Raw genomic sequence first — 13635 nt, 5'->3', positions numbered from 1 at the left:
CATATGAGATCAAGTGAAGAAAGGAATGGATGAGGGGAGTTGAAATTTAGTATTTTTATCTTGTTTGCATGCAACTAAGAAATGAATATTTGATCATCATGATTTTCACAGAAATCTCATTATAGTCTTTTTTAAAAAACTTTTTTCAATGTTTATTCATTTTTGAGAGAGAGAGAGAGAGAGAGCACAAGCCATGAGCAGAGGAAGGGCAGAAAGAGAGGGAGACACAGAATCCGAAGCAGGCTCCAGGCTCCAGGCTCCAAGCTGTCAGCACAGAGCCCAATGCGGGGCTCAAACCCACAAACTGTGAGATCATGACCTGAGCTGAAGTCGGATGCTTGGCTGACTGAGCCACCCAGGGACCCCTCATTATAGTCTTAATAACGATGACATTCTTTAGGTCCTACCAACTCTTTGCTGGAGTATGCTGAGTTTTTCCTGTCAGTTACTTAGCTATCTAAGTAACTATCTGATAGTTATTTAGCTATCAAAGTGCATAAAAAATTAATATTTCATTATCAGAGGTAAAGGAAATAGAGAGAATCTGCTCATTCCGCTTCACATTTTTCCTTTCTTCCACTAAAACCATGCCTAGGTGACCCAATAGAGCTGCCATAAATTTTTTTCCCTGTGATTTAGCTAAATCTGCAAACGGAAATTAGGTAGACACCTTTGTAGAATACAAGGCAACAAGCATTTAAATATCACTAATTTACAGGCATGCTGCATAAGATCGTTGATACATTCTCATAAAAAAAAAAAGAGGAGGAGAGAGAACTTTACGTTCCTACTCTAATCAATTTGAAGCAAGAAAAAAATCCCAAGTTAACATACTTTTTATTATTATGCTGGGCAGGGTGTACAAAAATAGTGCTGTTTCGACAAAACAAAAAGACTCAGGTATTCTCATATTTCTTTTCTGAGCCTAGATTTGAGCGGGGCCATTCTATCTGATTGTAATTCCTGTAGGTAAGCAGATGGTCAGGCAGCATACCAAGAATTATAATAATCTATGTGGGATGTTCCTAAGACATGAGTTAATGCTTTCAAACCCATAAAGCTTGGGATTTTATGGAGATGAACCACATTATAGACCCGCATGCAAGCATGTGCTCATCAGAATTACTTCAGCTGAATCAACAGCTCAGCTCATTTGCACCTCCTGACCTTCTGGAACTGACCTGTGAGATGCATCGTCAAACCAATTTCTTCCCTCCAAGGACTGAAATTAGATATAGAAAGATACACATGACTAGCAGTGGTAATATGCGTTCTCGAGTTCAGATTTCTTGAGCTAAAACAAATATGAGAGACAAGGTAAACCTCAATGCCCAAAGCAAGAGATTTTACATCGTAACCCACTGCCTCCGTGAGATTTCAAGGAGCACTACTGGAGATGACTAGGAAAGAGATGGGCGGGAGAAGGGATGGAAAAACTTACAGTAGTAAACCGATCTGCACAGATTATACACGATTAATTGAAAACCAACTTTGGTGAAGCGAACGAAAGGCTTGGAATCCTAAACTAAGCGTTAATCATGGTTCAGACACTTACTAGTCAGTGGCCTTAAGAGGTTATTTAAGCTCTTTCTGCCTCAGTGTTCTCATCCTTAAAATGGGATGATAATACCTGCCCCTTAGCATAGTTGTGAAATAATCTGTATAAAGTACCTGGTACACAGCACACAGTCAATTAGTGTATTTTACATTTCTTTCTCCTTATATGTTTCTTTTTAGTAATAATAACAAGATTTTAAAATCTCACTGTTTTCAAAGCTCTTCTACATAGGTTTTCTTAACTGATCTCACAGCACTATCTGATATAAACATTAGCTCTTTTTCACATAAGAGAACACAGAGGCTCATTCTAGAACCCACACTAGATTCTGGTCACCAGGGCTACCTCTCATCCTGTGGTAATCCCATTAGACTGACTATTGGAATAGCTGATTCATATGGAAACACAGCTAAAAATAGTGAACAGACTCTAAGATCACCATATAACGATCTAGGGGACTCTTGATTTTGGCTCAGGTCATGATCTCAGGATCGTGGGATCATGTCACGGGATCAAGCCCCAGGTAGGTCTCCGGACTGAGTCTGGAGCCTGTTTAGATTCTCTCTCTCTCCCTCTGCCCCTCCTTTCTGCTTGCATGTGCTTTCTCTTTCTAAAAATGAAAAAGAAAAAATATATATAATGATCCAACGTTTTTAAAAATATTAGGTCAATAGACAAAAGAATATTATGGCAATCCAGGTGATATACATTTCAATTTTCACTACACAGTTGGGACTACAAGGGGCTAGAAACAAATGTCCCATTCAGAATTATAGAATGCACGGTATAGGATTTAGCATGCCTCTGGAGAGCTGTGGAATCATTCATTTAAAAATCCATTCCTGTTTGCAATTATTGTTTGCAGAGATCTGCAGATAATATACATACAAAAACGTATAAGGCAGATATTAAAAGTTCTTGCTATGGCAAAGTTCATGTTAAGTGGTAAGGATGCATCAGTTTTAGCAACTTAAAAAATGATGAAGTAATTCATAATATATTAAATATAATGGTAAAATACCTTTTGCCACTTTTTGGCTAGTTTTCATCTTATTACTGCGTCTAGTATATACACTACCACTAGAAGTTTTCCTTTCAAAGCGAAATTTTAGAACACCTTTACGAAAATCTCGGAAATAAAATGGGGAAACAAAGAGGTAGTTAAGGGTTCAACAGAGTTTGGGAGAAAACACTAATAAAGCTTAGTGTTTGAAAAGAGGACCTACCTAAAGTACCCAGCACTGTGTCTGGTATATAGAAAGCTTTCCAGTCAAGTTTTCCTTTTCTACCAGGGAAACTTGTGCTCTAGGTTCAAAGCAATAAAAGGCAGAGATAATATGTCAACGAAGATGGACTCTAAAAGCAAAGAGAGTAACAAAGTAGGATCAGCTCAGGGAAGCAGGTTTGTGTTTCACAGAAATGAAAGAGCCCATCAATGATTTCTTAAAGCCCCATGTGTGAATAGCCTGACTACGTTGCCAGAATGGATGTCACACTGTACCAACCAGATCTACACTTCAGACTGAGATATTCCTTTTTCTGCTGCCAGAGGTGTTGGCTGTCATAGGTGTGTCCTTCCCAGGGAACTGTTCTTGGCTGAAAGAAGCTGCCTTACCCAGGTTTATGCTTCCCTCTGGAGCAGCTGCCCCCCCCCCCCCCCCAGTGACTCACGGAGGTAGAGTTACAAAGCCCGGCAGCCCCTTGCTTCAATTGCGACAACTGTAAAGGGCCCTCCTGGCTCCAGAGCCCCTGATGGGGCTGGCTGAAGCTTCTGTTACAACTACATCACACCTCAGCCCCACTTTACCCAGACTGCTTTCCTCAGTCCATCACCAGTGTCGATCCTTGGTGCATTCACCAATAAACAACCAACCATAAGTCTCCATTTCAGAGCTCTTTCCAGAGGACCCAACTAAAGACTCTTGGTTACAGCAACGGTTTCGGGGAAGTAGACTCTGATATGGGATTTTGGAGCTAGATTGCCCACTGGCCAGCCGGCAATGAGGACCCCACCGAGGGTGGTAAGTAGAAAACTGATACCCTGGTACATGGTATGGGTCAACCGTCAAAGGGTTCAGCGATGGTGAACTGGGATAGGATGACAGGAAAGGCAGTGCACAGGCTCAGGCATCTGAGAGGTGCAGTGGGCATCCCTGTTATCAGGACTACGGAATAGGGGAAACCTGATTCATCGAGGGAGACAGACTTCACTGCAGAAGTGACTGGAGTTCAAGCCAACACTAAGGGGTATGTGTGTGAGGGGGAAGAATGGTTACAAAAGAGCCTTCCAGACAAAGGAAATAGCATCTACAGAACCTTTGGTACAGAAACGTGCCTGGCACTGAGGGGAACTGAGAGTGGCCGATAAATCTCTAGAGAGTGGAAATGAAAGAGGGGAAGAAAGGAACCAGATGAGGCTGGAGGCAAAGGCAGGGGACAAGTCACAGCACAATAGAGACTGTTGTTATCTTAAGAGTGATGATAAACCACTGAAGGGTTTGAAGCAAGAAAGCTACAAGAAGAGATTTGCCTTAAAAAAAGAAAAATCTCTTCTGCTATTTGTGAACCGATTGGAGAGAACGAAAATGTACAGGAGGAAAGGCTGTCTGCACTGCTCAAGAACCCAAAGTCAGTTTTGTGCAGGAACAGTAAGTGATCCCACATTGTGAAGAGGTCTGTGCAGTGAGTCCGTGCACTCGTGAAGGTAGATGGAGTGGCCCATGCTGGGATGCGGTGATTCTCTCTAGAGCCTTCTTCACTCACCGAGCTGTCAAACCACCCTCTCGGGTGATGGGAAGGCCAACGCATCTCCACTTACTGGTTGACGTCAACAGAAACAACCTGGGCCATTTCCCTTTAGTTTAAGATTTTAATCTCTGTTTAGACACTAGAAGGTGGGCTCCACTGTTAACAGAGACTTAATGTCCTTTGTCACTGCTGTGTCCCCAGCTCTTAAAACAGTGCTCAGTCTTAGAAGGTGGTACTCAATAAATAGTTGTTGAACAATTGAATAAGTGAGTTTTAAAGGAAATACTCCTAATGGGGGCATAGCAAATGCCTATATTTATACCTTGATATGAAGGATAAATATGAGTATAGGCTTAAAGGGGCAGGAGGGAAGCAGTGGGTCAGAAGGCTGTAGCAACTTGCCTACTTTATTGTTTCTATGTGTGGATAAGTATGGGAGGCAAACAGGTAATGTCTTCGGTTGAACAGCTTAATGGGACTGGCTGAAGATACACTTTTGAGTCAGGCTGTAACCTCGAGCTGTTAAGTTCTTTCAAGTGAGAGCAACTGTCATGTTCTGACATGACCTACTCATTAAGCCCTACTTGTCATTTCCTGTTTTGTTTTGTTTTAATGGAAGGATCTTAGAGTTATCTTCGAATGTAATCTAAACCAGTTGTGAAACCCAAATAACTCCTTGTCCTTGCTTCCAAGTCTGGGCCTGTAGAAGAGTCAGTCACTCTTGAATGAAAGATAAATGGCACTTCTGTTCCTCCTGGCATATGCGTTCCTGCTCCTGAGCCTGGCTGTAAGGCTGAGACCCGAGTGGAGAGCCGCCCTCGAGATCCCTCACGTCTTCTACACCTTTCTGTGCCGCTCAGAACCGAACATCAATTTTATGGAGGAACAGTAAGTGGTCCCATATTGAGGAAGCCTGCACAGGTGAGTCCGTGCCCTCTGTCACGGTTGTAAACTAACACATTACATATTCACGCACAGAGGGACTAGGGAGGACACCCCACTCCAGAGCGTGAGCGAACAGTGACATCCAGTGGCAAGCGGGGTGCATTTCTGACGTGCGTGCGGTGCACACGAGGATGAGGCTCACTCTTCTCCCTAGATGCTCACTTCGGCTTTGTCCTTCCAACCTCGGAACCCTCTGAAACTCCAGGAAGATTCCCATTTCAGACCAACCGGGTTCTACCAATCATATTTATCTTTCCTCATTTCTGGATTTTTCTTTCGGCCTAATCATTCATCTCGCCAGAGTTGCAATGTTTTAAATTGCATCAAAAATGTAAGAGATGTTAATGTTCAACAGATGAGAAAATGTAAAATTCCAAAATTATATTTGTTCTTGGTTTTGAGACCAAGCTTTGTCATTCCTTCAACAGATGGTCATCATGTACCTACTAGGTGCCAAGCAGTGAGCAACAGAAGAATTCTTACCCTCTTGGAGGTTACATTCTTACCGGAGAAGACAAGACAGTAATATACATACATATATAGACATTTCAAGTCATCTTAAGTGCTGAAAGAAAGAAAGAAAGAAAGAAAGAAAGAGAAGAAGGAGGAGGGGGGAAGGAAGGAAGGAAGGAAGGAAGGAAGGAAGGAAGGAGGGGGAAAAAGAAACAAGAGAAACAAGGTAAGAACATAGAATCTGACAAGGGGATTGGTGTTATTTGGCATGGTGATCATACAAGGTCTCTCTGAGCACATTTGAGCAGCACCCTGAAATTAAGGGTCAGATAATGTGTATGTCAGAGGAGGAACATTCCAAACATAGAAAAAAGCAAGTGATGGAAATAACTGTCATATGAAATCAAGATTCTAGAGAAAATTAAAAATGGGATCATCACAGGAAGCCTGGGTGGCTCAGTTGGCTAAGCATCCGACCTCAGCTCAGGTCATGATCTCCTGGTTCATGAGTTCAAGCCCCTCATTGGGCTCTGTGCTGACAGTTCAGAGCCTGCTTGGGATTCTCTGTCTCCCTCTCTGCCCCTTCCCCACTCATGCTCTCTCTCTCTCAAGTATAAATAAATAAACATTAAAATTTTTTTTTAATGTTTATTTATTTTTGAGAGAGGGAGAGACAGAGTACAAGCTGGGGAGGGGCAGAGAGAGAGAGGGAGACACAGAATCCGAAGTAGGGTCCAGGCTGCGAGCTGTCTGCACAGAGCCCAACGCGGGGCTTGAACTCACCAACCGTGAGATCATGACCTGAGACGAAGTCGGACGCTCAACCGACTGAGCCACGCAGGCGCCCCATAAATAAACTTTTTAAAGAAAATGAGATCATCAGTATAATAAAAATAATTATACAGGAAAGCAATTATACATGAACGCCTAAGCTATGACCCTAAACTCAACTTGCACACTTTAGACAGAAGAGTGCAAAAGTTAATTACAGGCGATCTTCGAATCAGGAATTCAGACCTAAAATAAAATAGTGCCCTATAATAACAAAATGCCACTACTTACAAACAGTTTATGTCAATGAAAAGGCAAAGAGTCAGGAAATGTAGACAGATACATGCTTCCTTAGGTCTCTTACCCAAGTGCACTCAACAGGAACAGGAACAATAGGCCACCCAGTGGTAGCTAAGGGCATTACCTCTGTCTGTCTGTCTCTCTCTGTATCTCTCTCTCTCACACGCACGCAATGCAGAAAGTTTCACAATTATCATGGTATATAATAAGGACACAATTTTGAGAAAGATAATTTATTCCTTTTCCCTCTTTTTGAGGCGTGATTTATACATATCTTTAAGGGTTCAACTGGCTTAATTTTTACATATGTTACATACGCATAAATTTAACTACCACCCAGGTTAACATATAAAACATTCCCAGCGCCTCAGAAGTCTCTCTTTTTCCCTCCCTCTCACAACCCCCAAAAGGTAATCATTATTCTGCCCGTCATTATGCATGTATTTAGTTTAGTCTGTTTTTTGAACTCATAAATGAAATCACAGAGTATATACTCTTTTTATGTCTGACTTCTTTTGTTCAACATCACATCTGTCAGATTCACTCATATTGCTGTTTGTTGCAATAATCTGTTTTCATTGCTAGTATTATTGCCAGTATTGTTAGCATGCTAGTATTCTAGTATAGATATATACATATACGGTTGATATGTTCTACTGTTGGTAAACTTTTGGGTTATTTTTCAGTTGGGGTTATTATGAATAAATCTGTTACTAACATTTTCATACGTGTCTTTTGGCAAAAGTAAGCATTCATTTTTGTTGAGTACGTCTCCAGGATTAAAATTACTGATTCATAAACTGGGCCAGCTACATAATCTGCAGGGCTCAGTGCAAAATGAAAATGCAAGGCTTCTTGCTTAAAAGGTAAGGGGAAAGTGCCATCCGAGGTACTAAAACATAAAACTCTTTCCTCTTTTCCACGATCTCTCTCAACTTGTTGTGTTCTTTTATTTGCCGTTTAATGTCTCTTTAAGTAAAGAAAAATTAAAATGTTTAGATATTAGCATGGATTTCACCATTCCCCATTATACTGTTCATTGGCAGTTTTAAATGCAAATGTAAAAGCATTTCATCTGTATGAGAATCACTGCAATTACACAGTTTGTATTTCGTAGCTGTACGTGCATACGGATTCCATTCTTAACAGAACACTGAAAATGCTGCATTGAACTAAATCAGATATATATATTTTTAAATTTACATCCAAGTTAGTTAACATATAGTGCAATAATGATTTCAGGAGTAGATTCCACTGATTCATCCCCTACATATAATACCCAGTGCTCATCCCAACAAGTGCCTTCCTTAATGCCCCTTGCCCATTTAGCCCATCCCCCTACCCACGAACCCTCCAGAAACTCTCAGTTTGTTATCTATATTTAAGAGTCTCTTATGTTTTGTCCCTGTTTTTATATTATTTTTGTTTTCCTTCCCTTATGTTCTTCCATTTTGTAAATCAGATTTTTTTTAATGTTTATTTTCAAGCTAGAGAGAACGAGACAGACAGAGTGTGAGCAGGGAGGGGCAGAGAGAGGGGGAGACACAGAATCCAAAGCAGGCTCCAGGTTCTGAGCAGTCAGCACAGAACCTGATGCTGGGGCTCGAACCCATGAACCATGACCTGAGCCGAAGTCAGAAGCTTAACCGACTGAGGCACCCAGGCACCCCCTAAATCTGATATTTTTATTTTGTTTCTTGGTATGTGCACATTATACCAACACTTCCTACCCTCCGCCTACTGGTGAGAAAGAAGGACTAAAAGGATAAAGAACTGTAGGTTGCCCTATCTTTTCCTTTCCTCCCATGTTCTTATTTCTAGCATATGTGTTTGGCTAATGCAGGGAAGTGACATCAGTAAGAAAGGATATGACAGGATTCTTTGGTTTTTCATGTTTCTGAAAACAGCACTGCCTTCTATCTACATTCAGGGCAAGTTCTGGTTCTGGTGGAAACGAGGCTCCTTGGGGATGTCAGCAGCACCCATGCACCCTGTACTCCTTTGAGTGACCGCTCAGGCGTGGGCGGCACAGAATTTGGTGCTCGCCCGCATGGTGTTATGCTGTAGGTGACTGAGGCAGCAAAGAACAATGGCAGACCCACAGGCTATAGCTACCTCCCTGCTCAGGTGCATGGTCCCTACTCGCGACAAGACTTCACTTACCAAAAACAAAGCAAAACAAAACAAAACACAGACAAACAAAAGCACGTTTAATGAGAAAAATCATTCAGAATTTCAAGATGTGGCCAGCAGGGCATTAAACCATGCAATAGAGCTCTGCTGAGCTTCAGGCCCCGTGCGACTACACAGATCATCTATCCCTGAACCCGGTCCTTTTTAGAAGCAGTTTTGCTAAACAGTTTTCCAAGGTAGCTGTACCAATTTAACACTTGCACCAACAATATATGAGAGTCCTGGTTGCTCTAACTTTTCACCAACACTGGGTATCATTTAACCATCATATTGGGAAGGTATTAGTATCCCGTTGCACTTTTAGTTTGTGTTACCCTGATGACTGATGAGGCTGATGTTCAAAGGCCTGTTGTCATTTTAATCGCTTTTTTTTTTGTTAAAGTACCTGTTAAAACTTTTGCCCCTTTTTATATTGGGTGGTCTACCTTTTTCTCATCGGTCTGTAGGGGTTATTCACATTTTCTGCATTCTTTCCACATGCATATACGTTGCAAATACCTTCTGCTTGTGCTCTTTCACTCTCTAACAGTATTTTTGATGAACAGCAGTTGTTAATTTTAATGAATTCTAAGTTACTAATTTAGAGCTTTGCAGTAAGCTTTGATATCTTGGTGCAACTTGTCCAGTTTCATTCTTCTTCAGTATTATCTTGGTCTCTCCTTTTGAAATAAAAACTCTGCAATGAGCTATGTGCCAACCTAAAAAAGTCTTCAGATCTGAATTCCCTAAATTACCCAGCAGAGGGAACTATGCTACTACCAAGTAAAGCCAGACTACCTCTGGATTTGGACTAAAGCAAATTATTAGTGTTGTGCTTTGTCTTTCCATACCAGAAAAGAGGAGTCTTTGGTTTCTTTTAACATACTCTAGCTAATTAGCATTCCCAGCAGGTGCAACCACCGGCTGGACTTATTATACCAACAGTTGTTGCATTGAGAACTTTCTGGTGATCATAAATGCCAAGGTCATTCAATATTTTCAAGAATTTTCATCTTCTTTATTGCCACCATTCGGTATGGTACTGATGAACATAACTTCTGTGGGTGTTTATAAACCCTACCGGAAGCCATTGTTTCTTCTAGGACTAGTGTTCCATTTTCCACAGTAATTCTGAACCTCAGAATAGAAAAGAAATGACCAAAACATCACAAATCTCTTAGTGAAAAGTGTTCTTTGAAATTAAATGAAAATTGTTTAGTATCCAGAAATATATATATACATATATTCTGTATACATACATGTATATTATATATAATATGTATATGTATTATATATGTATACAGAATATATGTATATATAATATATATTCTATATAATATATATGATACATTATGCTACATATGGTGCATATATAGTCTTACAATTTGTAGCTTGTCTCTTAACTCTCTTTCATTGCCTTTTGAGGAGCAGAAATTCTTAATTTCAATGTAGTCAAACATCAATTTTTTTGTTTATAGTTAATGCTTTCTATGCTTAAGAAATGCTTTCCTCCTCTAAGTTGATATAGATACTCTACTATACTGTCTTCTAAAATCTTTTTTGGCTTTGCCTTCACAGCTCTTGGATTGGTTTGTTAGTGCTGCCGTCACAAAGGTGGGTTAAATGACATCAATTTATTATCTCTTGGTTCCAGAAGCTAGAAGTCTAAAATCAAGGTATCAGCAGGTTTGTTTCTTCTGAGAGGGGGAATGAGGGGGAATCTCTTCCAGGCATCTCCCCTAAACTTCTGGTGGTTTACTGGTAACCTCTGGCGTTCTATGGCTTGTAGATGCGTGACCCCAATCTGTGCCTTTATGTTCATGTGGCCTTCTCCCTGTGTGCATGTTTGCATCCAAATTTCTCCTTTTTATAAGGACGTCGGTTATATTGGATTAAAGACACATCCTCCTCCCGTATGACCTCATCTGAACTTAACTAATTCACATCTGCAACAACCTTATTTCCAAATTAGTTCATTTTCTGAGAACTGGGGAGGGGACATCATTTAACCTATAACAGCTCTTTCTTTAATCCACCTCAAATTATTTTTGTAGGTGATGTGGCACAAGGTTAACAGATTGGGGTCATGTATCTACAAGCCATGGAACACCAAAGATTACCAGCAAACCACCAGAAGCTTAGGGGAGATGCCTGGAACAGATTCCCCCTTACTCCCCCTCTCAGAAGAAACAAACCTGCTGATACCAATTTTCCCAGAACCATCCACTGAAAATCCCATTCTTTCCCCACTCATCTAAAATATTCTCTTTCATCAAATGTGTGTAAATGCTGGACTCCATAGACTGTTTCCTTGATCCTTTATTCTACCGCATGATCTTACTGTACCTTTATAATAACTCTTCACACGTGAAAGGGCAAGTCCTCCCATCTGAACTTTTGGAAAGATGTCTTTACTAATTCTGGACCTTTGAGATTTGACATGAATTTTATAATCACCTTGTCAAGACTTTTATAATCACCTTTCACAAAAATCTGTTAAAATTTTCATTGGTTTTGCATTGTATCTATGACCTAATTTTAACAGATATTGATTTCTCAACCCATAACCACAATCTACAGTTCTCTGTCTAGAAAAATATTCTTCGATGTCACTCATTAGAATTTTATACATTCTACTAGTTGGTGTGTAGACATGCAATTGTTTTTAGGAAATTGAATTCATGTCTAGAAACCCTGCTAAACTCTCACATTAATATTTACCCATAGATATTTTTTCACTCTACAGGATACGTGGCCAGTACTCCTTAAGACCGCCATGGTCTTGCAAAACACAGAAAAATTGAGAAAGTATCACAGACCAGAGGAGACTGAGGAAACATGTCAACATGGTACCCTACATTGGATCCTGGAAGAGCAATGGAAAAAAATCAGAGAAATCCAAATACAGTCTGAAGTTTACTGAACAGTAATATGCCAGTGTGACTTGCTTAGTTTAGAAAATTTACTGTGGTAATGTAACTGGGTGAGAAGTATGCAAATTCCTTGTACTGCCTTTGCAAATTTTCTGTACAAAAGTCCATAAATAAAAACAAAAAAGTTTATTTTTTTTAATGTGGTATTCGTCTCAAAATAAACAAATAGATAAATGAGAAGAATAGAGATCCAGAAATAGACCCATACACATATGGTCAACAGATTTCCAAAAAAAAAAGTGACCAAAGCAATTTCACGTGGACTGAAAATCTTTTCAACAAATAGAACAGAAATAAAGGATAATTGAGATAAAGAATTAATCTCTGAGATGAAGAATTAATCTCTACTTTTTCCTGATAGCATCCATAAAAACTAACTTACAGTGTATTGTGGATTTAATTGTAAAAGGTAAAACTACAAAATTTCTAGAAAACATTTTCAACTTTGGAATACACAAAGATTTCTGAAGATGAGACACTAAAACACAACCATAAAGGAAAAGATTGAAAAAATAGACTTTCTCAAAATTACAAATTTTGCTCTTGCAGACATGATTGTAAAAACTAAAAGGCAAGCCATGAACTGGGAGAAAATATTTGCAACATACATATCTGATATCCACAATACATAAAGGACTCTTACAACCCAATAACAAGCAATAACCCAAAGGCCCATCAACAGAAGAATGGACAAATCAAATGTGGTAAATTCATATAACGGAATGTCAGGGAAACAGTGATCCATGAATATTTTCAACTTCTGGACAGTCTGTCTTCTTAAGCAAAGGAAAAAGGCACACCATAGAATGTCTCCTCTTCCTTGACTCATCTGCTCCTTACAATTGCAAGGGGGTTAGACCTGGAGCCATATGTTCTCATTCAGAAGATGATAAAACTTACCTCCTCCAGAGCCAAATGTCTGCGGTCCAAGGTAGGGACTTTCCCCTTTGCCTTCCTGAAAGAATTCATTTACTCTCCAAAGTATTTGTTAACCTTAGAGACAAAGAGTTTCTCTCCCTCTCTCAGAAAGACGGGACAGCAGCTAAGCAGTGTGTCGTCAATCTAAGCTTCCAGATTATAATAATATTGGGTTTCCTCTCCTGTAGTGCATGCACAGAACCCACCTAGCTCTCACCACGTCTCCCCAGAAGAGAGAGAGAGGAATGGAGCGAGGGAACAGACGCAGTTATTGCTGTAGGTAATACTAATAACTCTGATCTCTGCCCTGGAAACCTGGTATTTGCTTTTGGCATAAAAATGAACAGACATTAACAACTTATCATGGAACACTCCTAGCAATTAAAAACAAAACAAAACAAAACAAAACTACTCATACATGGGACAACATGAAAGAATCTCAAAGACATTATGTTGAACAAAAAAAGCCAGACACAGAAGAATACATACTGTATGGTTCTCCTAACAACAAGGTCAAGAACAGTCAAAACTAATCAGATGGTAATGAGAGTCAAAACAGTGAGTTCCTGTTGGGAGGTATATGAGAAGCAGCAGGAGGGAATCTTCTGGAACACTGAAAATACTCTAGATTTTGATCTCAGGTTAGTAACATGGTTGTGCATGTATGAAAAGTTAAGACTAGTGTGCTTTAAGCACCTTATTTTATGATTTTATGATTTTAATTAAAAAAAAACTTTAAAAAACAAACCCTCATCCAGTTGTTTTGTGGGAATTAACAAGTGATTCTAAAATTTCCGTGGAAATACAAAGGGCAAAAAATAGGCAAGGTACTCAAAT

The 13635-nt window shown here is 39.8% G+C and overlaps 1 long non-coding RNA gene across 4 annotated transcripts; it reads left to right on the top strand.

Moving 5' to 3' along the window:
* Positions 1–1689: 1689 nt before the first annotated feature.
* On the top strand, positions 1690–13207 carry LOC111560531. Of its 4 annotated transcripts, none has more exons than XR_006598326.1 (5): positions 1690–2081; positions 3450–5582; positions 5680–5930; positions 10526–10561; positions 11694–13207. It is a non-coding gene; the product is annotated as an uncharacterized LOC111560531 (long non-coding RNA). The 4 variants fall into 4 exon arrangements; XR_006598324.1 differs by having other exon boundaries at positions 1692–2081; positions 3450–5227; XR_006598325.1 differs by having other exon boundaries at positions 1694–2081; positions 3450–3579; positions 5000–5930.
* Positions 13208–13635: the final 428 nt, after the last annotated feature.

The sequence above is a fragment of the Felis catus genome, chromosome B2 (genome assembly GCF_018350175.1).
Source record: "Felis catus isolate Fca126 chromosome B2, F.catus_Fca126_mat1.0, whole genome shotgun sequence".
In the NCBI taxonomy this organism is placed as follows: domain Eukaryota; kingdom Metazoa; phylum Chordata; class Mammalia; order Carnivora; family Felidae; genus Felis; species Felis catus.
The sequence above is the reverse complement of the archived record's forward strand: the minus strand, read 5'-3'. Positions and strand labels throughout refer to the sequence as shown.